Source organism: Mustela putorius, unplaced genomic scaffold (assembly GCF_011764305.1).
Source record: "Mustela putorius furo isolate JIRA1106 unplaced genomic scaffold, ASM1176430v1.1 tig00003834_pilon_pilon_pilon, whole genome shotgun sequence".
NCBI lineage: Eukaryota > Metazoa > Chordata > Mammalia > Carnivora > Mustelidae > Mustela > Mustela putorius.
Window position 1 is genome coordinate 118,034,435 of NW_025421987.1, and position 26,985 is coordinate 118,061,419.

Here is a 26,985-nt window from a genome sequence, read left to right on the forward strand (position 1 = left end):
ACTCTCTCCTTTCTTCAATTTTCTGGTCAGGGTTTACTTATAAGAAGTAATAGTGTTTCCCTGGAAATGATTAATGATATACGGGTACATAGAGGAAGAGGAGAAAAATAACCTCCTACCTTATACTATATCTTGGGTCTGATGCAATAGTTGAAAGATTGGCTGTTGGACTATTATAAAACATTTCTTTCTATTTTGATACAAGGTCAGTGTTGGAACTAGGCCAACATGGAGTTTTCATAGTTTAGATTGGTATAGTCTTGTAGATTGAAGGCGAGAGGACAGATTACAGGAATATGTTGCTAATATTGAATGCAGGTAGAATTTATTGTTTGGTATGATTTCTGATTTCATTGATCTTATTTTTATGTGAAAGCAAAGATAGCAACTCTATGTATTAATGAAAGTGAGAATTTTGTGGATGGGTATTTGATACTTGGCTAGTTGAAAACTGTTTTGTATAGGAAAAATTCTAATAAGGTATTTTATGTTTGTGGTGAATCTAATGTGGTTGTTTACACAAAAGTCATGTACAGTATATGCCCTTGGAATAATATTCAAAGAATGTTTTATTCAAATAGAACAAATATTTCTATGTTAAGTAAAACTGTTTAACAGTAAGACTTCTTGTCACGCTTAAGACTGTTGCATCAAAGACTTTTTCAGATGGCAAATTATCATTTAGGCTTTGGTCACCAGTTCTTGGAAATGGATTGATTTTGGAAAAACTCCAGTTTGAAACCTAAAATCTCTTGTTTCTTATGACAGTATTAATTTTAATGGTTTGAATCTTTTTTAAAAAAATAGTTTCATCACATATATTATTTTTGTAATACTTTTACAACTTAATTGGTAAATATATGAACCTAGTTTATATACTTATTTGCTTAAATTTTATAAAGTACTGGTAAAATAAACTACTCTGTTTTAATGAGCTTGTTTAAGGCTCATTTTTTATAAATGGAATCCACATAAAATATTATTTGATGGTTAGATTGCAACTTTGTTATATATTATTTTCTAATACATTAGTCTAATTTAGTTTTGACTTATTACAGATAATAATTTAGCTTGATTAAACCAGTGTATTATAAACATGCATGAAAATAAGTGTGAGGAAAGAAATTACATAATGGCAATTATTTAAATAAACTAAAACCATTAATATTATTAATAATTAATAATTAATATTATATTAAAATCTTAAAGTAAAAAAAGAAAAGTTTCTAATGTCTGAAATTTGGAGATTTACTTTTTCATTAAGCCATAGTTCATTATATCATTACTGGTTATGTAAACTCTTTATAAATGAAGGGTTTTAAAATGTGGATGTGACACATAATAAGCCCTTCAGAAAGTTTCAGGAAAGATACCTGCTTGGTTGCAGGGTTTTTTCCCCCCAGTTTTATTGAGATATGATTGATATATAACATTGTAGAAAAATGACCTACTTTGGTTAATTTGCTTGCTTGTGGGAATTTGCAAGGAAATTCATTTAATGTAATGAAGATTGGATAGTTAACAAGTTTGCTTTAGAAGCCAGGTCTGTGATTCAGTGGCTTTGACTCTTTTTCTTGATCCCCAAATAGTTGATTGAACTGTACCAGACAGAGATAAAGCTCATATCCACCTTCATGTATGTGGTGCTCCCCTTTGGCAAGCAAAGGATCCTCTGTGTTGTGGCTGATTGAGAAGTGGTGATTAGTTCTACAAGTCCTGTGTACTTGCTACTTAATATAGATGTCAATGTGATTGTTAAGTGGATTACTGTGTGGCCTTTGGATTGTTTGGTGTCAAATATTTGATTGTGGTTTATAGTAAATCTGCCCATCTATATTTCAGTGGGAATGTGGTTACTATCTTCAATAAGAGAAATCAGAGCATAATTTTTGTTTGACTTATTTTGGCACAAAGTTAGTAGTACTTTTGTTGTTTTTAAAAGTTCTGTGCTGCCTTTATGTGTGTCCTAATGACTGTAATGCATTAATTTATAGAAATATACTATATTAAAGTTATCTGCCTAATAGAAGGAGTCAAAATCACATTCCCCTAGTACCCTCTTTGTGTATTACCTTTACCAGCACACAGGCCTGTCAAAATCCTTTCTCTTGGTTGCCTGGGTAGTTGTTAGCTCATTATGACAGATAAGATTATGTATGAGGGAACATCTCTGGGTTTACTTGTTTAGACAGAGTGGAACAGGTATTTTATCTGTTATTGTTGTCTCAGTGGGGGTGGTTGTGTGTCATATTCCACTTAGATTGTGGTTTATACTTATTTTCTGGAAGCTTAACAGACTAGTACAGCCCAGTTTTGTGTATTTGTCAGGTTAGAAATAGCATCTCTGAATTTTGGAGCATCTCTTATGTGATGCCTGGTTAAACAGTTCTTGGAATTATATGGGAGGAACTAGTATGTATGTAAGTATTCTGTGAGTCTGTCATTTAGACATGTTGGGAATATGAAGTCTTTCTGAATTGTATAATTTAGAGTAGATAGATATGGTTATGTAAGGCATTTTTAGGGGAACTGCTGTGGTATTGTTTAATTTTTTTCTTTCAGGTTTTGAATGAACCTAAATACTATTTTTAGAGCATTCACAAAATAATAGGTTGAATTATTTCTTCTTATGGGAAACACTTGCCTACATATCTTTGAATTTTCTTTTCACTTTTTCTGTTGTCTTTAAGGTAAAAATGAAATTATACAGTTTTTAAGAAACTGGATTCAGTTACCTTTTTTTTTTCATTACAATCTGAGTTTATGTTTAAAAACAAAACTTTAGGGGCGCCTGGGTGGCTCAGTGGGTTAAGCCGCTGCCTTCGGCTCAGGTCATGGTCCCAGGGTCCTGGGATCGAGTCCCGTATCGGGCTCTCTGCTCAGCAGGGAGCCTGCTTCCCCCTCTCTCTCTCTGCCTGCCTCTCTGTCTACTTGTGATCTCTGTCTGTCAAATAAACAAATAAAAAAAAAAAAAAAAAAAAAAAAAAAAATCTTTAAAAAACAAAACTTTATATCTAGAAAAAAGTTTCTGTTCATAAAATCATAGGGTCTGTAGGGCCATTGGCATAGAAAATTATATATAGTTTGGGTGAAATTTGGTTGTATATTTAGAATATTTCCTGTAAGTAGTAGAGTATATTTTGCTTAGTTTCAACTCTTATGGTGGATAATATAATTGACCCGTGACATTTGCAAAGGCTCTCTTCTGAGTCCTCTTCAGATCCATAAATGTTTTCATATTGCCAGCTGAGTTGGAGTTACTGGACTAGAATTGCTCACTACTTTAGTTCCTTGCACACCAGCTTAGGTGGATGGAGCCAAGAGAATTCACGTCATATCCCTACAGATCCCTAATAGGTAAAATTGCTGCCCGTTGTAAAGGACTCTATGTCATGACTATCAGGATTCTTCACAAATTGTCAAAAGCACAGATCTTGAATCTGTAAATGTGCTGATATGTTCATTTCTGTTTCCTTGATGGTAGTGGGAAACTGGGAGTTAGCTAGAAAAATCTCCAAATTAAAATTAAAACTTTTTGTCATCCAAACTTGTTCTTTTGTATTATAGGGAAACTAAATGCAAATTTTGTCATGATCTGGTACTGTCCAAGTTTGTATTAACTGCATGAGAATGGAAATGACAGAGATCCTTACTACTTTTTGAAGTAGAGACTATGATAAAATGACTCATTTGGATTTGGACTTATGATTTAATAATTGAGAAGTATAATCAGGAAATACTAAAAGAAGAGGATGTAGTTCAGTTATCCTAGCAGTTTTCACTTTTTATTGCTGTTTCAATGATCTACTCACTGAACACAGGCTCTGCTTTACTTTTATTTAAGAAAACGAATTGGCTTTACTGAGATGTAAATTAAAGTTTAAAATTCAGTGGCTTTTACTATATTCATAGAGTTGTGGAACCATTACAGTCAATTTTACAACAGTTTAATCACCCCAAAAAGATAACACCAAACCCTTTAACAGTTACTCCTTCCCCATTTCCTCCCAGCTCTCCAACTCTAAGCCTTAGGTATCAGTCTGTTCTGTCTCTTACAGATTTGCCTGTTCTGGATGTTTGTATTAATGGAATCATATAAAGTGTAGTCTTTTGTGACTAGCTTCTTTCATGAAGCATGTTTTCAAGGTTCATCCACGTAGTGTGGATCAGTACTTTTTATCTTTTTGTCTCTGAATAATATTCCATTGTGTGGATATATTACATTTTATTTATCTGTTCATCAGTTGATATACATTTGGGTTGTTTCCACTCTTGGCTATTATGAATAATGCTTCTTTGAACATTAATGTATAAGATTTTGTGTGGACATACGTTTTCATTTGGGGGGTTTATACCTACAAGTAGAATTATTGAGTCATAGAGTAACTATGTTTAACCTTTTGGGGAACTGCCATACTATATTACAAAGGGCTGTACCATTTTACCTTCCTACCAGCATTGTTTAGGAGTTCCAGTTTCTCCACAACTTTGGCAGTTATTCTTTTTGTCTCTCTTTTTGACGATAACCATCTTAGTAGGTGTGAAGTGATATGTCATTGTCGTTTCGACTGGCATGCTCACTTCGGCAGCACATATACTAAAATTGTAGTTTTGACTGGTATTATCTTCATGAATATACTGATGATGTTGACCATCTTTTCATATGCTTTTTGGCCATTTTTATATCTTTTTGGAGAAAGGTCTATTCAAATCTTTTGCCCATTTTTAAATTGTTATTTGTCTTTTTATTGCTGAGTTGTAAGCATTCTTTCTTTCTTTATTTTGGATACAAGTCCTGTATAAGGCATATGATTTGCAAATATTTTCTCCTAATCTGTGGGTAGGATTTTTTTTTCCTTGTTAATAACGATCTTCGAAGGACAAAGTTTAATTTTTGATGTAGTCTAATTTAGTTTTTTCTTTTTGTTGTTTGTGTGTGTGGTGTTTTTTCTAAGAAACCATTAACTAATCCGGTACTACAAAGATGTACACTTATATTTTTCTTCTCAGGATTCTTTAGTTTTAGCTTTTATATTTTGATCCTGATCCATTTGTGTATGATATGAGGTAAAGGTCCACATTCATTTTTTGCGTGTGTGGATACCCAGTTATGTCAGCACCATTTGCTGAAAACACCATTGAATTGTCTTGACAACTTTGTTGAAAATCAGTGAATCATAAATGAGAAGGTTTATTTCTGAACTCTAAATTTTATTCCATTGATCTGTATGTCTATACTTATGCCAGCCAGTACTGCATTGTCTTTTTTTTCCTCTTATTGACAGAGAATCTTGATTATTGTAGCTTTGCAGTAAGTTTTGAATCAAACTTTAAGTTCTCTAATTTTTCATTGTCTTCACTCATTAGTTAAGGTGTTGTTCCCAGTAAAGGAGAGGCCATGACTGGACATAAATCTAACCACTGTCTCACCTACTGTTGATGAGAGCCATTTAATAGTGGAAATTGTATTTTCCAGATCATAGTAACTGAAGTAGTATTTGTATGGGTTATTTTCTAAAACTGTATGACCGAAGGGGAAGGCATTGAAATAGAAATTGGGGATAGCAGTTATATAGGCGTGAACTCTGTAAAGAATCTCCAGTACAAAAATGTAATTATTGCCACTAATTGTTTTCCTTTTTTGGTTATTGTGGTAATACTTGTATGACGTGTTTAGCTATTCAGGGATTTTCATAGATGATTGTCATTTAGTTTTATCAATTCTTCCATGAGAATCCTGGGGTTAAGTAACTTGCTCGGAGTTGTACAACTAGTTGATTTGGATTTAAACCCAGGTTTTCTACTCTTCCATCCTTTATTGTTTTACATGTGTGACTAGATAGAAAAATGCATTTAAAATTACATTTGTGGATAGTCATTTGTGGTTCAGTAAAGAAAAAAAAAATCAACATGCAAGGTAATCCAAAATGTCATTTGTATTATGTTTGATTTATATTTCTGAATTCCATGAGACAGTTGTTTGCCTTTAAAGCATTTTGAAAAGGAATTTTTTGAGTATACTGATTTCTACCACTCTCCCTTGTGTGTGTGTTTGTGGATGTATATCTTAGCGTTAGTATTCTTATTATTGGCACTTTCTCAGTAAAGAATTTCTTTACATTTAACAGTTCTTAACTCAATGTATGCAAATGTTTGCACTTTTAATGTGAAATTTGTTTTTCCCAGTAAGCCTGATTCTATGTCACCTTCCCCCACAGTTATTTTAGTATTTATTGAAGGCTTAATATTAGGTCTGAGGTAGGGCAATTGTAGGCTACAATAAGATATCCACTATAGTTCCTAATCCTAAAAATCTGGTTATAATTAATTGAGAGATAAGACATATAGATGCTTGAGAACCAAGACTAGGGGAATGATGATACTCTTGACAGAAACTGCCAATATCTGTGACTTCTGCAAATCCTAAGACTGATAATGCTTTCCTCTTTACTTTGGTTGCCCAGAAGCTAATAGCCTTCTTTACTTTTTGACTTTAGTAGTTGTAGAAATCTCAACTCTGATTGTATTTTATTTTCTTACTCTTTCCCACAACTGTTTTTGAAGCCTGTATCTTCATTTTGTATTTTTATACTACATAAATTTTTTAAGCCACATCAGTCTTTTTGGATTAAGGCTGATGATTAATAAATAAACACTATGAATAACTGAAAGGTGATATAAATGTGTATTGGTTAGCAGAAGGCTGGAATGCCTCTTTTAAGGAGTCATTAAAATGACAAAATTTAAATATAATTGAGGACCTGTCTTAAATAGGATACTAAATTATTCATATCTTTCCTTTCTTTAGTACAGATAATTGAGGAATATTTTTATTCACTCCTAGGAGTTCTTGACTCCATTGCTGCAGTGTTGAGTGGTTTTGCATAGAATTTACGAAGACAAAAATCTTTAATATTTGAGATGCATTAAACGGTTAGAACAGCTAAAGAATTGTTTGGAATAGCACCTGTGGGTTGGATAGCCTTGGAATTGCAGTATGTGTATAGTGTGATAGAGAATGAGAAAACATGGTCTTACCTTATATTCCATTGACATAAAGAGTTTCAAGCTTGTTTATGTTTTCATTTCTGTACTTCTTATGATTTTCAAGGTGTTCTTCCTTCCTGCCAAAAATATACGTATGTTTTCTTTTTGCCTTTACTTGAGGCTGACTTCGCTTGGGGCATAGTCAGCATAGAACCTTAAGATGCTGTTACTTCAGTTGGGGAACTTCAGGTGTTAATTGTTTGCTGTCATGTACATTTACTTTAGAACGGAGCTTGGGGAAGACCTAACGATCTTCATAAAATCACCAAAATTTTTTTACTTTATTTCAAAATGTTAATTTTTAAAATATCTGCCTTTAATTATACATTTAAAAATGTTTATTTCTTAATAAAGAAAAATATTGAGTGATAAAAGTGAGTTTACTGCCCATTACTTGCTGTCTTTGAAGTTTTATTTCTTTTTTTGAAAATTCTTTGCTATTTTAAGAGCAATACAAGAATATGTCTGAAAAAACATGTGTTAAGTGATCACACTGAGAGTATATTTTATAAAAGGAACAGAACATTTTATCACTTATTTTATTTTGCCCAGTTTTAAGCTGGTTATTATTTCAGCTCTATTACTTAAGCTCCTAGATAGAAAGTGTCATATTACTTTCTTACATGTGATATTTTAATTCACATTGCTATTTTATCTTTTAAGTTGCCCTGAGAACTGTATTCTTTAGTGCACTCAAAGCATTTCTTTACAGTGATTATTACATTCATCAACTTAAATATCTTTTATCAACTGTTATTGCAACTAACAAGTAAAATAGTTTTGTTGGTATATTTTATTTTGAGAATAATGGAAATTTTGATTTTTAAATTTATGTTTTCAACGGTGTGTTTTTTTTTTACTGTTTTTTGTTCATTTAGAACTTATTATTTAGAATGCTTACTTTAGAGACTTACTGGGATGCTTTAAAGGTGTAGCTAAATCCCCATTTGTGTGGAAGCAGCACATTTGCCCAGATGTATAATAGGCAAAGCTGTAAGCTCAAATTCATTTTTTTTTTAAAGATCATTTATTCGTTTGTTTATTTGACAGAGAGAGAGAGACAGCGAAAGAGGAGGGAACACAGGCTGGGGAGTCAGAGAGGGAGAAGCAGTCTTCCTACTGAGCAGGGAACCCCATGCAGGGCTTGATCCCAGGACCCTAGGATCATGACCTGAGCTGAAGGCAGACGTTTAATAGCTGAGCCACCCAGACACCCCTCAGATTCATTTTCTATTCCAATCCTTAGAGTGTAAAGCGTCTCTGCACCTCTGACCTGTATGGAAGATGAAGCATAGTAATAATGTGAAATGACCAAAAGGAGAGGCATAGCTCTCACACCAGGAGCCAAGGTTCCTGCCGTGGCACCTGCTGTTCCTTCCAACTAGAATCTAGCACTTCCCCTTCTCCTAAACCCACCACACTGTTGTCAGTTCTCCTGATGCTTCATGTTACAACTGATTTATCTATTTTACCCACTTGGAAGAATGCTCTCTTCAGTTTCTATATTTCAAATCCTAGTATTTAGTTGATGTTCATTGTACCTATACGTGAATAATTATATTAGGGAACTGACAACAATTGAATGCTTCCAGTGTTTGGGGCTGTGTGCAGAATGCTTTGCCAGCATTATCTCTTTTCATCTTTATGACTAAGTTTGAGTATCTACTAGTTTTAGACAGTACTTTATAGATGGAAGAAAGGCTTAGAGCGATTAAGTAACTTGTCCAAGGTCACACAGCAAGTAAGTGGCAGAACTAGGATTTCAGCTTTGGCGTTTCTGACATTAGAGGCCAAGTGTTTTTAGACTTTGCTATGTAGGTCTTCCATTTGCAAAATAGATACAGGTGAATCTTTCTAGAATAGCATTGCTCCAGTAGAACTTTTTTGCTATGATATAAGTGTTTTGTATGTGTGTTGTTTAGTACAGAGGCTACTAGCCATATATGGCTGTTTAGTGCTTGAAAGATGGCTAACCCCAGTTAGTAAACGAACTCCTAATTTTGCTTAATTTAAATTTAGATAGCCGGATGTGATTAGTGACTATTGTATTACACAGCATGGATCTAGAGAACTTCTCAAGCTTAAATTTATGCTTAATTTCAATTTTAGGTAAAATTTGACTTTTTAAAATTGTGCTTGTAGTTATGTAATTATACTGCATAAGTATTTGTCCCCCTTCTCTCCTCTCTTCCCACCAGCGACCATTATATTCTGTCAGGAATTTTTAAATACTGCTGTTTTTAGATCATCACTGTAGTGCCTATAGTTAAGTAAAAGACCTTTATGAATATTATAAAGTATTGGGTAAATATTTATTTTTAACTTTTTAACAAACTAAAAGCAATATTGCAAATCATTGTTTTTAGATGGATTCGTAATATATTGAAACTGGAAAGCATATGGTCTGGCACTCTCAAGCCCAGAGAGAAAATGGTACTTCCCATGTGCAGTTTAATGAGAAAGCCAGGACTAGTATTCAGTTCTGGGAGTTCAGTGTATTGCTTATTTCAGTGATAGAATGGATATGCACTCAGAGAATTTAATTATAATTAATGCAAACAAGGAAAATGGAGAATTCTTATCCATGATTATGAAGTCCATTTGACAGGTACTGGAGTTATTTTGTCTGGAGAAGTTAAGGGGCCACCAGAGCTGTGTTTTAACTGTTTTCAGAGCCATAAAATGGAGGAGAAATTAATCTTACTCTTTGTGATTATAGGGAGTAAAACTAGCACTGTTTGGTTAAATTAGAAGGAAACCATTTTCTTCTGGAGAGAAAGTCTTCATTTTCAGTTAGAGCTGTCCAAAGAGATAGCAGATGACTTCATGAGGTAATACCTGCTTAATCTCTAGAGGAATTATAAATGAATCTGTTTGCTTATTTCAGAGGGATTTTTCAGGTGTCAGATGTGAAGTAGTACTAGAATGGTGTTTCTCAGTTGCTGGACCCTAGGCAAATGAAGTATATTTTTATCACCTTTGTCCTCTTCACCTATAGATTGTGACTTGTTTTTCCTCTTATTTATGTCCTTTTGGAGTATGTAGCTTGTGATTTACACAGTTTATTGGCATATGTAAAACAGCTTGTTTATTTGTTATCAGTTCCATACCTAAATTAGTAAGTGAGGTTTTTATTTTCTTCTTTACTCATAACTTTTAAATTTATAAGAAAAGGACAACATATGAAGAACATGAGGAAATAGGAACCTGGCATGGGGTTTAGGGACATAAATTAATATCCATCAGTTTGATATTATTACATGTAGTTTCATAAACACCACTTCTCAGACATAGTCAAGAAATAAAAATATTACTTTTAATAAACTAATAAAAATTAAGTTAATCATCTAATGCAAATTTCTTGAGTAATTATTTGGTCATATACATACCTTCAAGTCTATCAAACTGTGTAACAAACTGGAATCCTCATGGTTTCCCCCTCTTCCCTTTGATTCTGGAAAAGTATTATTTTCATTCTTAGAAATTGAATAAGGGTTAATGAAGAAAATTTGTGGGGTTTTTTTGGGATTTTTTTTTAACATAAACGTTCCATGATCTAGTAAATCTTAGGATTAAAAGAAAATTCAAAATTTTAAAGATTTCAAATGCGAATACACTAAAAAAACCACCATTGCTCTTTATACATACATGTGGACTGCCTGCCTCACTTATGACCACTGATTGAGACATTTATTTTAGCATTTTGGTCCAATATTATGAAAAGATAACTGTCATTCATGTCTGTAGGGCTAGGGCAAAATTCTGTGGTCTAATGCATCAGAGCAGAATGATCTAAGACCTGAGTGGTGAACTGAAAGAAGGTGACAGATTCAGCTGCAAGTGCTGGAGGATAATCCTTGCCTGAAGCTAGGACTGTTTCTGAAGAGTGGCAAGACTGCTTATTGTTTTCAGCAATTGACATTATGGTATTAGGCTCAAGTTAGCAGGCAAATGGAGTAGTCTTCAGATTTCAGGTGGCAAAGTAGTAAGGGGTTCTGCAGATCGGGACTGGTACTAATCTGAGCCTACCAGGGCAGCAGAAGATGGCCTAGAATCTGGGAAAGTAGAACTATAGAAGCCTGAGAGTTAACCACCTTGGGTAGGGTAAGGCAGGACGGAATAGGAGGAGTCTCTGTTAGTTCTTTTTGAATTAACATGTTCTCCAATCCTAAGATGAAAGATTTGCCCTTCCTTGCAAAGCCCTTGTGCATCACCTCAGTAAATATCTGGCAACAGCCTGGTTTATAAATGATGTTAAACAGTGTTATGATTTTCCTTTGCCAATAATTGGGATGTGAGGTAGGAGAAGGGACAGACAAGTTTTTTTCCCCCCAAAGGAATATTTTATTACCTTATAGAAATACAGTAATAGTAATTCTTAAGTCTAACAATACACCCTTGGTTTAATAACTAAAGAGGATTAATTTAAAAAAAAAGATTTTATTTATTTAAAAGATTTTATTTATTTATTTGACAGAGAGTGAGAGATCACAAGTAGGCAGAGAGAGAGGGGGAAGCAGGCTCCCTGCCGAGCAGAGAGCCCGATGCAGGGCTTGATCCCAGGACCCTGGGATCATGACCTGAGCCGAAAGCAGAGTCTCAACCCACTGAGCCACCCAGGCACACCTAAAGAAGGTTCATTTTTACTTAATTTTTAAATAATATATATTTTTAAAATTTAAATTTAATTAACATATAATATATTATTAGTTTCAGAGGTAGAGATCAGTGATTCATCAGTCTTATATAATATTCAGTGCTCATTACATCGTGTGCCTTCCTTAATGTACATCACCCAGTGACCTCAACCTTCCACCACCCTCCCCTGAAGCAACCCTCAGTTTGTTTCCTATGATTAAGAGTCTCTTATGGTTTGTCTCCCTCTCTGGTTTCATCTTGTTTTATTTTTTCCTTTCTTCAGGTATTTTGTTTCTTAAATGCCATGTATCAGTGAGGTCACATGATAATTGTCTTTCTGTGATTGACTTATTTCTCTTAGCATAATACTCTCTAGTTCTATTCATGTTGTTGCATGTGGCAAGATTTCATTCCTTTTGATGGCTAATATTCTGCTGTGTGTATGACTGTGTGTGTGTGTGTGTGTGTGTGTGTGTGTACACATACCACATCTTCTTTATCCATGCATCAGGGCAGATAGGTTTTAAGAGAGGACAAAGTAATTATCTTTTACTATCCTGTTGCGTTGTTATCAGATGCTTTAGAAATTTTTAGAGTTCTCGTAATAGATATTTTGCTTTGGATGATTTCTTAATACACTGAAACAAATGCTTATGCACTTTGTTCTAAATCTGAGGGGGTGTGAGTCACTTTTGGCACTATCCAAATGCCTTGGACTATTTCCAGGTGGCTTTAGTTATTGTGATACCAGAGGAACCTCATTATAAGTTAGCTTTGCCTGAAAGGTAAAATGGACTCCAAATGTAGCATTGGAAGTAGTTTCTAATATTTATGTAGCAGACTTACTCTGTTCTTAGTCTGTATTAATGGAAAGTCAGTAAATATGTAGAATGAGGTGTAAATACATAGTATTTAAAAACCATTGAACGTGAATCACATAGTATTCTGAATATATTATAATGGACAAAATGTTTTAAGTACTAAATTTAGGGTAGCCTCCTCAAATATGTAAATATAGTTGTTATGAAACAGTAAGTATTTATCAAAATGATCATATGGTCATTAGCTAAAATTGATTTATTTTACGTCTTTGAATTATGTGTAGGCTAGATGTGTCCAACTTGCAAGCAGGAAAAAGCTGTTAAACAGTCCATCTGGTTTTTGAGCTCACTAGAGGTGTGGGTTAATGGATTGGTTGGTGACATAATTTTTTTATATAGAAATGGAGTTGCACATGGTTTCTAATGTCATCGTTTTCTGCACTTGAGATAGTCTTTCATTCCCCTGGTGCCATCATTTTAAGAAATTAGGAGTTTGAGAGTGTGTGTGTGTGTATGTGTATGTGTATATATATATATACATATATATATATGTATATATATATATATATATATTTTTTTTTTTAGGTGAATGCTATACCGAATGAGGGGCTTGAACTCACAACCCTGAGATCAAGCGTTACATGCTCTATTGACTGAACCAGCCAGATGGTTCTTTTTATGTGATTTAACCAGGGTATTCTGTGTGTACTTGAAGAAGATATACAATATATTTTTATATTTTTACTGATGGACTGTTTTTTATACTAGAACCATATATTCTGAAGTATGCTTCAAGTAAAAAATATTCTTGTTGAAAAAAGAGTTAACTTTAACTGAGGGTACTGCTTTAAAATTAAGCATCTCAAATGGGAGGTGGGTGGGAGGGTGAAATCGATGAAGGGTGTTAAGAGTATACTTAAGATGAGCACTGAGTAACGATGTATGGAGTTGTTGAATCACTATTTTGTACATCTGAGACTAATATAAAACTGTATGTTAACTATACTGCAATTAAAACAGGAAACAACTTTTAAAAAATTCTGTTTTCAGAATATTCATGGTGTACATTTCGGTGTGCATTTTCAGATGAATTAATCATGATATTGGTATATAGAAGAAATTTATTTAGTTTCAGCAAAACAGTGTTGTCCAAAATATGAAGCTAGCACTATTAATTTAAAATTTATTAGATGCATTATTGTGTTTGTATTTACTTTAGTATTTTTATCTGTGAGCTATAAATACTAGAAATGTATTGTTGGCATTATGTTTATATTCATTTAGGAAATGTTATAATAAAAATAACAAGTTAATACCGGCAACTTAAAAAAAAAAAAAGAGGGGCGCCTGGGTGGCTCAGTGGGTTAAGCCGCTGCCTTCGGCTTGGGTCATGATCTCGGAGTCCTGGGATCGAGTCCCGCATCGGGCTCTCTGCTCAACAGAGAGCCTGCTTCCCTCTCTCTCTCTGCCTGCCTCTCCATCTACTTGTGATTTCTCTCTGTCAAATAAATAAATAAAATCTTTAAAAAGAAAAAAAAAAAAAGAAAGAAAAAAAAGTTAGGGATTAGGAGTTAGGACATAGCCAAATTGAGTATAGCTCTATTATCAGCCTGTTGGGGACTCCTTACTGTGGATTTCAGAGATGGTAAATTTTGGTTAAGCAGACTTTCAGTCTTCTATGTAGAAGGTATTAGAGATAGATGTTCAGTTGGACACATGTACATTCATTTGGACCCATACATGTAAATGTACCCAGTGACCTCAGCTCCATGGACAGGCCCATTAGCTGGGAATTCACCTGGAGAATTCTGGCTGATCTACAAAATAGAGACTATTTGAATAAGCACACTTTTTAGGTAAGCGATTAGGCAGGTTTAAGTTGTTATTTATGTTTTTACAACATGGATTTTATAAGTTATACATAGTCAAAAACTGTTGGGATTGACACCCCATAGTCTACTGGAGACTTGGGAAGGAGGGTTCGTCTACTGCGGTACTGATCCCTGTGGGCTTGGGTTAAGCATCTCTAAGTGCTTATTAGAATTAGGGTAGGATAGAGCACAAATGCATTTTGCCACATTGTTAAGGGGTAAGAATTTGTCACAAGGATAGTTGTAACCTCCATGTTTGATAAAAAGCAGCTGGTCAGAGATTAACAGGGAAGCCTATGAATAGGCTTAAAATGGTATTGGGGCTTGGGAAACAATAACATTACATTCTTGTGTAAGGTACTGGTGTATTCAAAAAATGACTATTACTAGGTTAAATGAATAATAAAATAAGCTGAATAGAGTATAATTTGAGATTAATATTCATTTTCCATTAAACAGATGTTTTCTAAGGGCCTATTATGTGATCAGCATTGTGCTGGGTACTGGGGTTGCAGTTATAAACAAGACAAAAGGGATCTATAGTCTTTGTGGACTTGATGTTTCATCTGTGAAGATAGGTGGGAACTTTTATTTAAAAAAAACTAAAATTGCCTTACAGAAAGGGAAAACAGATATAGAGACATACAGACAATAATTGCTATGGAGAAAACAAAGGATGAGTTTTAGAGAGGGATTCTACTTGTACCTTGGGTTTGGAAGGCTTTTCTAAGGAGGTGACATCTAAACTGAGAAGTAAATGAAGAAAAAGTGCTAACTGCATAAGGTGTGCAGAACTCTTCGTGTACCAATCTGCATGTGTGGAGACTAAAGCAGGTATGTGCTCTGGTGTTCAGGGAAGTGGAAGAAGTCTGGTGTGGCTGAATTGAAGGACAGTGGGGAGTGGGCAGAGGAAGGCTGTAGCACAATATTGAAAAATGAGGCTGGGGCCAAATCCAGTAGAGTTTGGCTGTTATAAAGATTGTTCTGGCTTTAGACTGGAAGAGCAGGGTGTAAGATTGGAGGTGATAGTCATCCAGGTAAGAGAGGCCAGTATTCTGGTTTAGGGTGGTAGCAGTAAGGATGTGAAGAGGGAGATTGGAGGTATATTTTTTAAAAGAGAATTGACAAACAGATAGATGACAGAGTTGGGGGGTGGATGTTAGAGGAAAGGGAGAATTTATCAGGTTCGAGTCATTGGGGAAATGGTGGTGCCTATTCTGAAATGCGGAAGATTCTTGGTGGGAGTGGTTTGGCAGACAAGATCAAGAGTCTGAAGTAGGAGCAACATGATCTGCAGATGCTGCTATGTCACCAGGGCAATGTGACTGTAATACTGTGCCCGCAGCTGGCTCTTCTCAGGAACTATGGATAGCACTGTGAAGATCTGGACTTGTTCATAGGGAGTCCGGATTAGGTATCGACTTCCTTTGGTGCAGATGGCCGCATGAGTAGTCTTTGGAGTCCCTGCCTGGTTTGTAGGGATAGGCAGACAGGCTCAGCCTGCCAGGCAGTGCCTTTCCTACCCTACCCTTGTTTGGTTCCTACTCTGCTTGGTCCTACTCTCAGTACTTCCAAGACAATGCCCAGTGCCTCTCTCTAGGTGCATGTTGGATGCTCCCCTACCCCATCTTCGTCCCTACCTTAGATAGACTGAGGACCTTTTTACTGGTTTTAGACTGGTATAGATTTGATTAGCTCCCTATTGAAATAAAAGCTTCATGGAATATGAAAAAAGTACTAAACTTAATCTGAACAAAAGACATAGAGTTAACTTTAATTAGGCAAAGCATCTGTCAAGGTTTATCAAAGCACAAATTAGTATTTATAATATTCTCTTGAATTGTTTGCCTGGGCATGGAGAAAAAATAAAGTGAAATAGATAAGTTGCTGATTTATGGGAGAGTTCATTTTAGTCTGAAAATTTAAAGTAATTTTTTTGTCTTTAATATAGCAAAGATATGTATCTACCAATATGAGAATTATACCATGGTCATTTTTACTTAGAAAAAAAAAAAGAAAAAGTGTTCTGTTTTGGATATGTTAATTGTAAAATATGAGACATCCAAATGAAGTTGCCAGATAGGCAGTTGAACATGCACTGGAGAGCTGAAACTATCAATTTGAAGTTGTCATCTTAAAGGTACTTAAGTCCACAGAAATTGATGAATATATGTAAAGAAAGGGTATGGTAAAAGAAGAGGACACAAGACCAAGCTGTTTGAAACCATAGCCTTTAGAGACAAATAAAGAGGAAGGAGACAGAGGAGTTTGTCATTTAGGGACTAGGAGGAAAACCAGGGGGAGAGGACTCAGTTCTTAGTAGGTCTGAAATTGGTCATGAGTAAAATTTTCAAGTGAATAAAAACTGGAATAAGATTATAATTACTTACTCTTCTCACCAGGACAATAATAAATGAGTAAAGATTATCAAGTTGCATTGAAATTTCAAGAGCACAGTTGACTTGGGAATAATGCGGGGTTTAGGGTCATCAAATCCCCCTGAGCCCCTCCACTGTTGAAAATCTGCATACAACTTTTGACTCCCCCAGAACTTAACTACTAATAGCCTACTGTTGACCAGAAACTTTACTGATAGCATAAATAGTTGTTTGACACATATTTTTATGTTATATGTATTATATTCTGTGTTCTTACAGTAAATAGAAAAAAGAAAATATTAAGAAAATAAAAAACAAAATATGCTGTTTTTATAAAAAATGCTCATCTTGTAAGTGGACCTTGGCACTTCAAACCCGTATTGTTCAAGGGCCAACTGTAATTTCTTTTGTAATTTTCCAAGATTGTTCATATTACCTATTCAACCAGACTCTTTAATTGAGCTCAAGAGGGAAGGCTTTCCCCTGGGGAAGGTTCTGTCCACCTGAATATTGTCTAGTCAGGCTCAGGGGCAGGTTAATTAGAGAACTCATGGCTGGACTATGACTGTGGACTGAACACAGCCAGTTGTGTGTGTGTCATTATTGTCTTTCTCTTCATCTAGTGTATTCTCATTAGAGAAGTCATTGCTGATAGTATGGCAGTTTATTGTTTCTAGCTCCTATCTCTGAACACAGAAGTGTGATCAGAATACACTCTTCATTTTTGCCAGGGAGAAAGAGCTGTCAGGCATATTATACTTGGAGAACAGCAAAGGCTACTCTTAAAGCCAGGGTTGACTTAAGTGTGCTCTCAAACATTTCCTGTGAATATATGGACTGCCTGTCTGTCACCAATCCTCCCTGTGTTCTTTGTGTGAAAAGGCCAAAGATAAGTAGCAGACTTGGAAAACCTTTCCCTACATATGTGCTTAAGCATAGCCTTCTCTTCATTTCATTTGGACTTCAAGGCCTAGCGCAAATATCACCTCTGTTCTATTACTTTCTCTACTCTCAGTGTACCCATAGCAGCTGCTGCTCTGAGTCAAAGAGGCAGTGTTGCATAGTGGTTTCTTCTGGAGAGACTGCCTAGGTTACATATATATATGTATATGTATATACATATATGTATACATAGGATTTTTATCTTTCATTCTGTCGTGTATCATATTTATTGATTTGAGTATGTTGAATTGTCATTGCATCCCAGGGTTAAGTCCCACTTGGTCATGGTGTATAAACTTCTTAATGTGTTGTATTCAGGATGTATCTACACGCACACACTTTTTGGTCTAGTTATATAACTTCTTTCTGCCTTTCTTCATCTGTAAAATTGCAGAGCTTAGTGTGAGAATTATGAGTTAACATATATAAGATACTCAAAAGTCGTGCCTGGTGCACAAGGGGTCAATAATTGCTAGATGTTGATGTAGTTAATATATTTATAAGGGTTATATGCATTTACTTCCTTCACTTGTTTTTAGGATGGTGAAGGTATATGGCAGACCTAATTCATTATCTTCTCAATATGGTATATTGCATATAATAAGCATTCAAATATTTTTATGCAGTTACTAGGGCAGAGAACTGGTGAATGTTTTATTTTTCTTTAAAAAGCTAAGCATACATGTCTATATCTTGTGTGTGACCCTAGATTGCTTGGTTGTCAGTATCTCTTGATGAAGGTTTTCCATTTTCACCAGTATGTAGAAGTCTCATCAGTTAATGGGTTAATGTCAATAAAAGGAAAACAATTAGAAAATTCATTAGGAGGTTTCACTGACTATTGTATCACTAAATTAACTCAGCTTTTCATGTTTGCAAAACTCATTAATTGGGGTTGTGCTTATTGTCAGCTAAAATATCTTTCTTTCCTAATGTAACTTTGCTTCATTCTCACAGATCAGTACATTGTTCTAGGTCTTTTTTTTTTTTTTTTTTAAGATTTTATTTATTTATTTGACAGAGAGATAGAGAGTACAAGTAGGCAGAGCAGCAGGCAGAGGGAGAGGGAGAAGCAGACTCCCCGCTGAGCAGGGAGCCTGATGCAGGGCTTGATCCCAGTGGGATCATGACCTGAGCCGAAGGTAGCCGCTTAACTGACTGAACCACCCAGGCGCCCCCTGTTTTAGGTCTTATATCTTACAACAGGGCCTACCACCGTCAATAGTTTAGGAGAGAGTAATCAGTTTTGAAAAGTATGAGCTCCTGCTTAAGCTAAAAATTTTTCTATACAATGTATTTATTAATTTTTTCTTTATAACATGAGCTTAAGTTTGGTTATAAGCTCTCATACAAGTTCCTGGGGGAGGATAATTTTAAGAGTAAAATTTTGAGGGATTGTTTTCTAGTTTAGTTTGTCTTTCCTGATGATGATACAGGTCAACAGCCATGAATATATTTTGTGTCCATGGATAATTTGGTATTTTAGCCAATTCATCTACAGGTGCTCAGTGCTATAGTGACATAGAATAAATGTAAGGTATGGCCTCTTGACTAGAAGCTTAAAAATCTTAATTGTTGAAGTAAGGTTGACTCAATTAGATAAATTGATAAACATATCAGTTGGTATATAATGGAAGTATGATGTAAGTAGTAAATAATTCATACAGCAGTTTTCTTTATTCACTAAAACCTGCTGAGCACCTTTTTCTCTTCTTTTAAACATTTATTTATTTATTTGAAAGACAGAATGCATGAACGTGCAAGCTGGGTGGGTGGGGGGGTTATGTGGGGGCAGAGGGAGTTAGAGAAAATCCTGAAGCATATTCCTTGCTGAGTGCAAAGTCCTATTCAGGGCTCCATCCCAGGATCCTGAGATCATGACCTGAACCAAAATCAAGAATCAGCCACTTTAACTCAAGGAGCCACTCGTGCACCCCTGCTGAGCACCTTTTCATTGGCGTCAGAACCTCTGAATTTTAGTCTGAGATCTGCTATTGAGAAGAAACTGAACAAGTCTCTTATCTATACTGAATTTACTCCACCAACTTCATAAGATGATAAAAGGATCAAGTATGTACGTGTGTGTGTGTGTGTGTGTGTGTGTGTATATATATATATATATATATATATATATATGAAAGCTCCCAAAATGCTAAAGCATAGCATAAATATAGAGTTATATAATCTTAAATGGTTAAGGGCAGACCATATCAGGGGAAAAGACTGTTTTTAAAAGCTAGTACGTAGGCTTATTGAAGTACTTGGAAAAAGAAAACATTTCAGCAAGATGGAGAATTATCCAATTGTATGTTTTTTGGAAGATGAAGTGTTCTGCATGAGTGAATTCATTGAACACCTGAAATGTGTCCCTTTATATTCACAAAATTTGTATTTTATCACTTATAAAATGTGTTTCTGAAACAGAGTATATGGAGTTTAAAATTTTCTTACTAGTTTAGGATCTCATCTTGAACTTCATTTATGATACTGTGATATAGTGATTAATATAGAACTGTTGAGTTATTGAAGTGTGTAGGAAGTGCTTTTACCTAATGTACTATAAAGGACTTTAGGCTTTTATATGATTATGATTAAAATAGTATAAAATAGATCCTATTAAATTGTGTAAATTATTGGTTTTAGTGTATTTACAGAGGTGTGCAACCATCACCACTGTTATTTCCAGGACATTTTCATCACTCCAAAAAGAAACCCTATACTTGGTAACAGTCATTTCCCAATCTCTTTTACCACCAGCTCCTGACAACTACTGATTGACTTTGTGTCTCCATTGATGTGTCTATTCTGGACATTTCTTATAAATGGAATCATACAAGTTGTGGCCTTTTTGCTCTTTCACTTAGCAAAATGAAAACATTTTTATAACAAGATATGCTAATCAAATAAATTGAATGGGGGTATGGGGTGGCTTAAGAGAACCCATTTTTTATTTATTCCATTGATAGTCTTACCTCCACATTTCTCCTGTTTATTTAAGTTTTAATTATTTAGCTTAGCAGTTCTTTAGGGCTTAATTGATTTTTGATTTGTTTTAAAGCTAGGTGCATACAGTAGCCAATTAAAATAATTTTTTAAATCTTACTAGGTAAACAGCTGACTTAGGTAATACTTGGTGTATGACAGTATGTAACTGCATAGCAGTGTGCTAACATTAACTGTAAATACTCTGTCCCAGTTTTACCATGTTATCCTTTATAAATGGTAATGATCCCATAATTTTGTTAAGAGAGAAAACCTGTCATTAAATAGTTTTGTTTTTGTGGTGCACAGTAGCAATATTTACAATGCCATTATGAATCTGCAGGATTTACTATGTCTGCAGTGAAAACTACAGATGGAATTTGACAAAATCTTTTGGCATTTTCACCTCTAAGCATTATACATCTGCTGTAGGGGTGAGTTAAACCCTCTGTGTTGTTGAGCTGTGATTATTTAAGCTTACTGGGTAGCCTAAGTATTTTCTGTTTGCCCATATTCACTTTTAACTGACTATGGAATGAAATTATAATTCTGTTGGAGTATGTTAGTATTTGCTGAGGTTTGTTTGTTTTTTTGGTAGCGTTTTATGGCCTTTAAATGGTGAAGCATTATTCTATATATATATATATATATATATATAAAATTTTTTTTTCCTAAAATTTTTATTTAAGAGAGAGAGAAAGCACAAATTTTTATTTGAGAGAGTGGGAGGGGCAGAGTGAGAAGCAGGTTCCCCGCTGCCTAGGGACCCTGATGCGGAGCTCCATCCCAGGACCCTGGGATCATAACTTGAGCTGAAGGCAGAAGTTTAATTGGCTGAGCCACCCAGGTGCCCCTATATAGATGTATTAAATGAAGATTAATAATAGTGAAAGTTTATTATATTGATTAGTCAAATAGATATTAACAATTAATATTTAATTTTATTGTTTAAATTTTGTTTGATTACCTGTCCATAAAATAAACACTATTACTGAAATACGTTGAGCAGCTACTGAACATTCTTTTTTTTTTTTTAAGATTTTATTTATTTAGTTGAGAGAGACAATGAGAGAGCATGAGAGGGGAGAAGGTCAGAGGGAGAAGTAGACTCCCCGTGGAGCTCGGAGCCCAGTGCAGGACTCAGTCCCAGGACTCTGGGATCATGACCTGAGCTGAAGGCAGTTGCTTAACCAGCTGAGGCACCCAGGTACCCCCTGCTGAACATTCTATTTGAATATTTAATTGACACCTCTCAAGTAACAAATCCAAAACTTAACTCCTTTTTCCCTCTAACGAATCTGCTTCATCCACAATCTTTGTTGCTCAGTTAATAGCAAATCCATGTTTCGTTTAGGCTCAACATCTTGGGGTCATCCTTGATTTTCATTCATCCTTTCTTTCTCTCTCACTCTGCATCCATTATATCAGCAAAGCCTTTATTTATTTATTTATTTTTTAAAGATTTTATTTATTTATTTGACAGAGAAATCACAAGTAGATGGAGAGGCAGGCAGAGAGAGAGAGAGGGAAGCAGGCCCCCCCGCCGAGCAGAGAGCCCGATGCGGGACTCGATCCCAGGACCCTGAGATCATGACCTGAGCCGAAGGCAGTGGCTTAACCCACTGAGCCACCCACGCGCCCTCAGCAAAGCCTTTAAACCTACTTTCAAAGTACGCATAGAGGCTAACCACTTCTCACTTCCTCCATTGTTACTATTCTGGTCCAAGCCATCTTCATTTGTTGCCTGAATGAATTGTTACAGCTTCCCAGTGGGTCTTTCTGCTTCTGTCCTTCCTTCTCTATAGTCTTTTCTTAGTAAGACAGAATGATCCTTTTAAAATGAAAGTCAGTTCATATTATTCCTTGGATTCCCATTACAAAGAACAGGAAGTGATCAGGTCCCTCTTTATCTCCCTGACCTCAGCTTACATTTCTCTTGATTACTCTGCTCCTGCTACATTGGTCTCTTTCCTATTCTTCTAACATACCAAACATGCTTTCACCTCAGGGTCTCTATAGTGGTGATTTCCTCTGCTTGAATTGCTCTTCCTTTGAATAGCTGCATGACTTAGTCTCTGACCTGAAATGTCCCCTCAGTGAGCCTACGAGCCTACTCTGGTAGAGTTATCTCAGCACGCCAATCATTTTTACTCTCTTCCCACAGCACTAAACACCTAACATTTACTTATGATTTTGAGTATTGTCTATTCTCTCCCATTAGATAGTTGGTATACTAAAGGCACTGATCATCTAAGTGTTTAATATATTGCACTTTATTGACAACAGGACATTATTAGTACTCTTTAAGCCTCCCTTATTTTCTCTTTCATTCATGCTTCTCCCCCAGTCTGATGGCTTTTTAAATTGTTTTTTAAAAAACATGATTGGATATTATTCTTATACAAATAAAGATCTGTTGTAGAGCCTTAGTCTACATCAAGCTTTATTCTTCAGATGAGGTTAGAGTAACAACATCCTTTTACCTTGTATTTTGAAGTACAGTGTTGAGTAGCCCACCAAGACAGATTGTATACTGAAACAGAAAGACTATTTGTTGAGTTTATGGAAATGTGTTTGAAATTGTTTCTACACTCTTTGCTTGTGAATACAAATGTCATGGAATGACAGCCTTCACCATTTTACTAGGTTCTTTATGATTTAGAAGGTGATCATTTCATTCTCTTGACACTATGGAGCACTTTGCAGGTGGATATCAAGGATAATTATCATATTGAGGATTGAAGCAGTACATTGTACTAACTTGCAAGTCTCTGAGAAAAATTGAATTATTGCCATTAAAGTGTTATTAGGCTAATAAATTGGTCAATAAAAGCAATTAAAACCTCCAAGTTTCTTATAACTTGCCATAACTGCTTTGCTTGAAAATAGTTATCACTGAATAGAAATATAAAGAAGATCAAATAATTATTGATTTCAAATAACTATTGAAGTTTAAACAAAGGGAACTGCAAAGAAAACCTTCAGAGGACACTCTTCTAGTTGTTTGGTTTTTTGGTGAGCAAAATTCTTTGTTCTAGAGATAGTAATATGGACAGTTTTAAAATATCATCCTTTGTTGAGTGCTTATTTTTGTATCAGGTCTCATCTTCATCTCTTTAGGCTCCCAGCGGTTCTGTAATGGCAAGTATTACAGTGTCAAATTTCTGAATATGTTTATTCAATCTCTGAGCCTCAGATTTCCTATCAGACTTCAAATATTGGGTCCTTTACCCTGGATGTTGACCCCCTTCCCGCATCTTTTCTCTGACTTTTTGTTTCATATATGATATTCTGAGTTTTCTCTGAAAAGCATCATATACTCATTTGGTTGTTATGGCTTTAGGAAAATAATTTATTTAATGTTCAAAATAATACCATTTTGTGGCACAGCAAAAAGTTGTTCTGTCATTAGTATTGGCATAATCATTTTGGCAAATTCATAACCTATTTGCAAGCATTGGTTAGATTGAACTTCCGAATAGCTCTGTGATATTTTGAAAATTTAAAATCAGTTGTCTACAACTGATATGTCTTTTTCTTGGCCTTAGGGCTTTAATGATGAATTTTTAAAATCAAATAGTCCTCTTTAAAATTCTTAAAAAGGATGAAGCAAATCTTGTTCCACCTGATGCCAATTTAGAGAATATTTACATTAAAAAATATTTTATCAGCTGATTGATTTAGAGAGACCAAGTGGGTGAAGGGGCAGAGGGAGCCTGAGAGAGAATATCTCAAGCCGACTCAGCACTGAGCACGTAGCCCTAAACATCTACTCATCTCCATCTCATGACCCTGATCATGACCTGAGCTGAGTCAAGAATCAGACACCTAACTTGAATGAGCAACTCAGGCATCCCAGTATTTTACCTTTTATATGAAAATTATGATGCTTCAGGACTTTTTTAGCCTGCATATTCATTCATTTTCACTTGATATTTTAGCTGCCCCTGTGTATCAGTGATACATCCCTGATGATTTTTTCCTTCTGATACCAAAGGGTGTTGTTTGTTTGTTTGTTTTTTCTTAAACCTGAGCAGCACTTAATCTCATTTAAGCTAATTTTATTAATCTATTAAGGGAGGCTTTAATAGGTGGAAAAAACATATACCCTGAGTTTTAAATGGAAAAAACAAAACATGAATTGTTACATGGGAGATATTTTATTTTATTTTTATTTATTTATTTTTTAAAGATTTTATTTATTTGACAGAGAACACAAGTAGGCAGAGAGGCAGGCAGAGAGAGAGAGAGAGAAGCAGGCTCTGCCCTGAGCAGAGAGCCCGATGCGAGGCTCGATCCCAGGGTCCTGGGATCATGGCCCCGGGCCGAAGATAGAGGCTTTAACCCACTGAGCCACCCAGGCGCCCCATGGGAGATATTTTAAACATGGTTAGTTTTTTTAACATAGAAACTTGAAGATAAATATGCCTTGTACAGAAATTTTAACCAAGATTCAATGACACTTAGTAATTGTCACTATATGTTAACAAATTTATATTTGCATATATTATTTGTATATAAAGACTGACTATTGTCTAGCTTTCTGTATATTTTCTAATATAATTTCCTTTATAATAAGTTATATCTGTGCAATGGACTTTTCAGTATCGGTGTTCATTAGCCTCCTTAAGGAAGATTTTTACAAAGTGGAAAAGGGCCAACTTTTTATTATTTGTGTAGCAGCGTAATTAACTATACTGGGTTTGTTTATTATAGCTGAGTACTAGAACAATGCTTCCAAGAGGAAAACATACAGAGAAAATTAGTAAATAACATAGTAATGTGTGAGGCTGGCCAGTGGTAGTAATGCCTTCCATGGGTGGTTTCTGAATTTTTAAGTGCCTTCTTAACGTTTTTCAGATAATAGAGACTAGAATGCCTAATTTTTTTAAAAAGGCTTTTTTTCAAGATTTAAAAAATTTATTTGACAGAGAGAGTGTGAGCACGAGCAGGGGGAGTAGCAGGCAGAGGGAGAGGGAGAAGCAGGCTCTTTGCTGAGAGGGAGCCCGACGCATGTCTCGATCCTACCACCTTAGGATCATGACCTGAGCCAAAGGCAAATGCTTAACCGACTGAGTCACCAAAGCCCCCCTCCCTAAATTGTTTAAATCCCATTTTCTTTTTACTAAATCATAACAAATGACTAGAAAGCCTCACAGGATATAATTTTTTGTGACTTGACTGAACTGGCACAGAGTATTGAATATCTTTAAATGCTACAACTAAACTTATCAAAGAAAAGTATTACAGGCCTTAGGTTATTCTCAAATGTATCAATTCAGGTTAGCAGAGGACCCTTGATACCATAATAATAACATGAATTATTGAAGTCATCATAGTAATCAAGCAGTTTTGTTTAGTAATAGAGTTTTACTGTTTTAAACAGTTTTACTGTTATCTAAACACCTTATACCTTTCATTAGATCTACCACATACTTGGTTTTTTCCTTTTTGACCTTTCTTTTTTTTTTTTTTTTTTTTTATTTGACAGAGAGAAATCACAAGTAGATGGAGAGGCAGGCAGAGAGAGAGAGAGGGAAGCAGGCTCCCTGCTGAGCAGAGAGCCCGATGCGGGACTCGATCCCAGGACCCTGAGATCATGACCTGAGCCGAAGGCAGCGGCTTAACCCACTGAGCCACCCAGGCGCCCCTCCTTTTTGACCTTTCTAAAGTGAGGAAAAACCTTGCCTCTTTAAATTCAGGGTCTGTCTTTGCATATTTACATAAGAATATCTTTCATTCTTTGTTTTTTTTTTTTAAAGATATTATTTATTTATTTATTTGACAGAAGAGAGAGATCACAAGTAGGCAGAGGCAGGCGGGGCGGGTGGGGGGGGAAGAGCAGACTCCCTGCTGAGCAGAGAGCCTGATGTGGGCTCTATCCCAGGACCCTGAGATCATGACCCGAGCCGAAGGCAGAGGCTTAATCCACTGAACCACCCAGGTGCCCTAACATCTTTCATTCTACTCCCCAGCTGTTATATGCATGGTTGGGTGATTATAGTTAAATGAATGGATGGATGGATAAATAAAAGGCAGATTTCAAAAGGAAGAGCAAGAAACTTCAGGCGAGTGTCTACGCACAAGTTGTTCAAAATAGGCCATAAAGTGAATTTTGAGCATAGACTACCTGGTTATAATCAATTAAAATGAAGCATTTTATTAAATCTTTTCTTCTTTTTAAGCCATAGTGGTAATGTGTGTCTTCCCCAAGAATTACATGAGAGTGCCTAACAAACCACCTGGATAATTGCCTGGCATTTACTAGGCATTCAGTCACTATTTATTATTTTTAAGGATTTTATA

General features: G+C 35.3%; 1 protein-coding gene across 3 annotated transcripts in view; it reads left to right on the forward strand.

Moving 5' to 3' along the window:
- UBE2E2 (ubiquitin conjugating enzyme E2 E2) overlaps nucleotides 1-26,985 on the forward strand; it is a 376,389-nt gene that overhangs the window by 16,875 nt on the left and 332,529 nt on the right. The window lies entirely within an intron of this gene.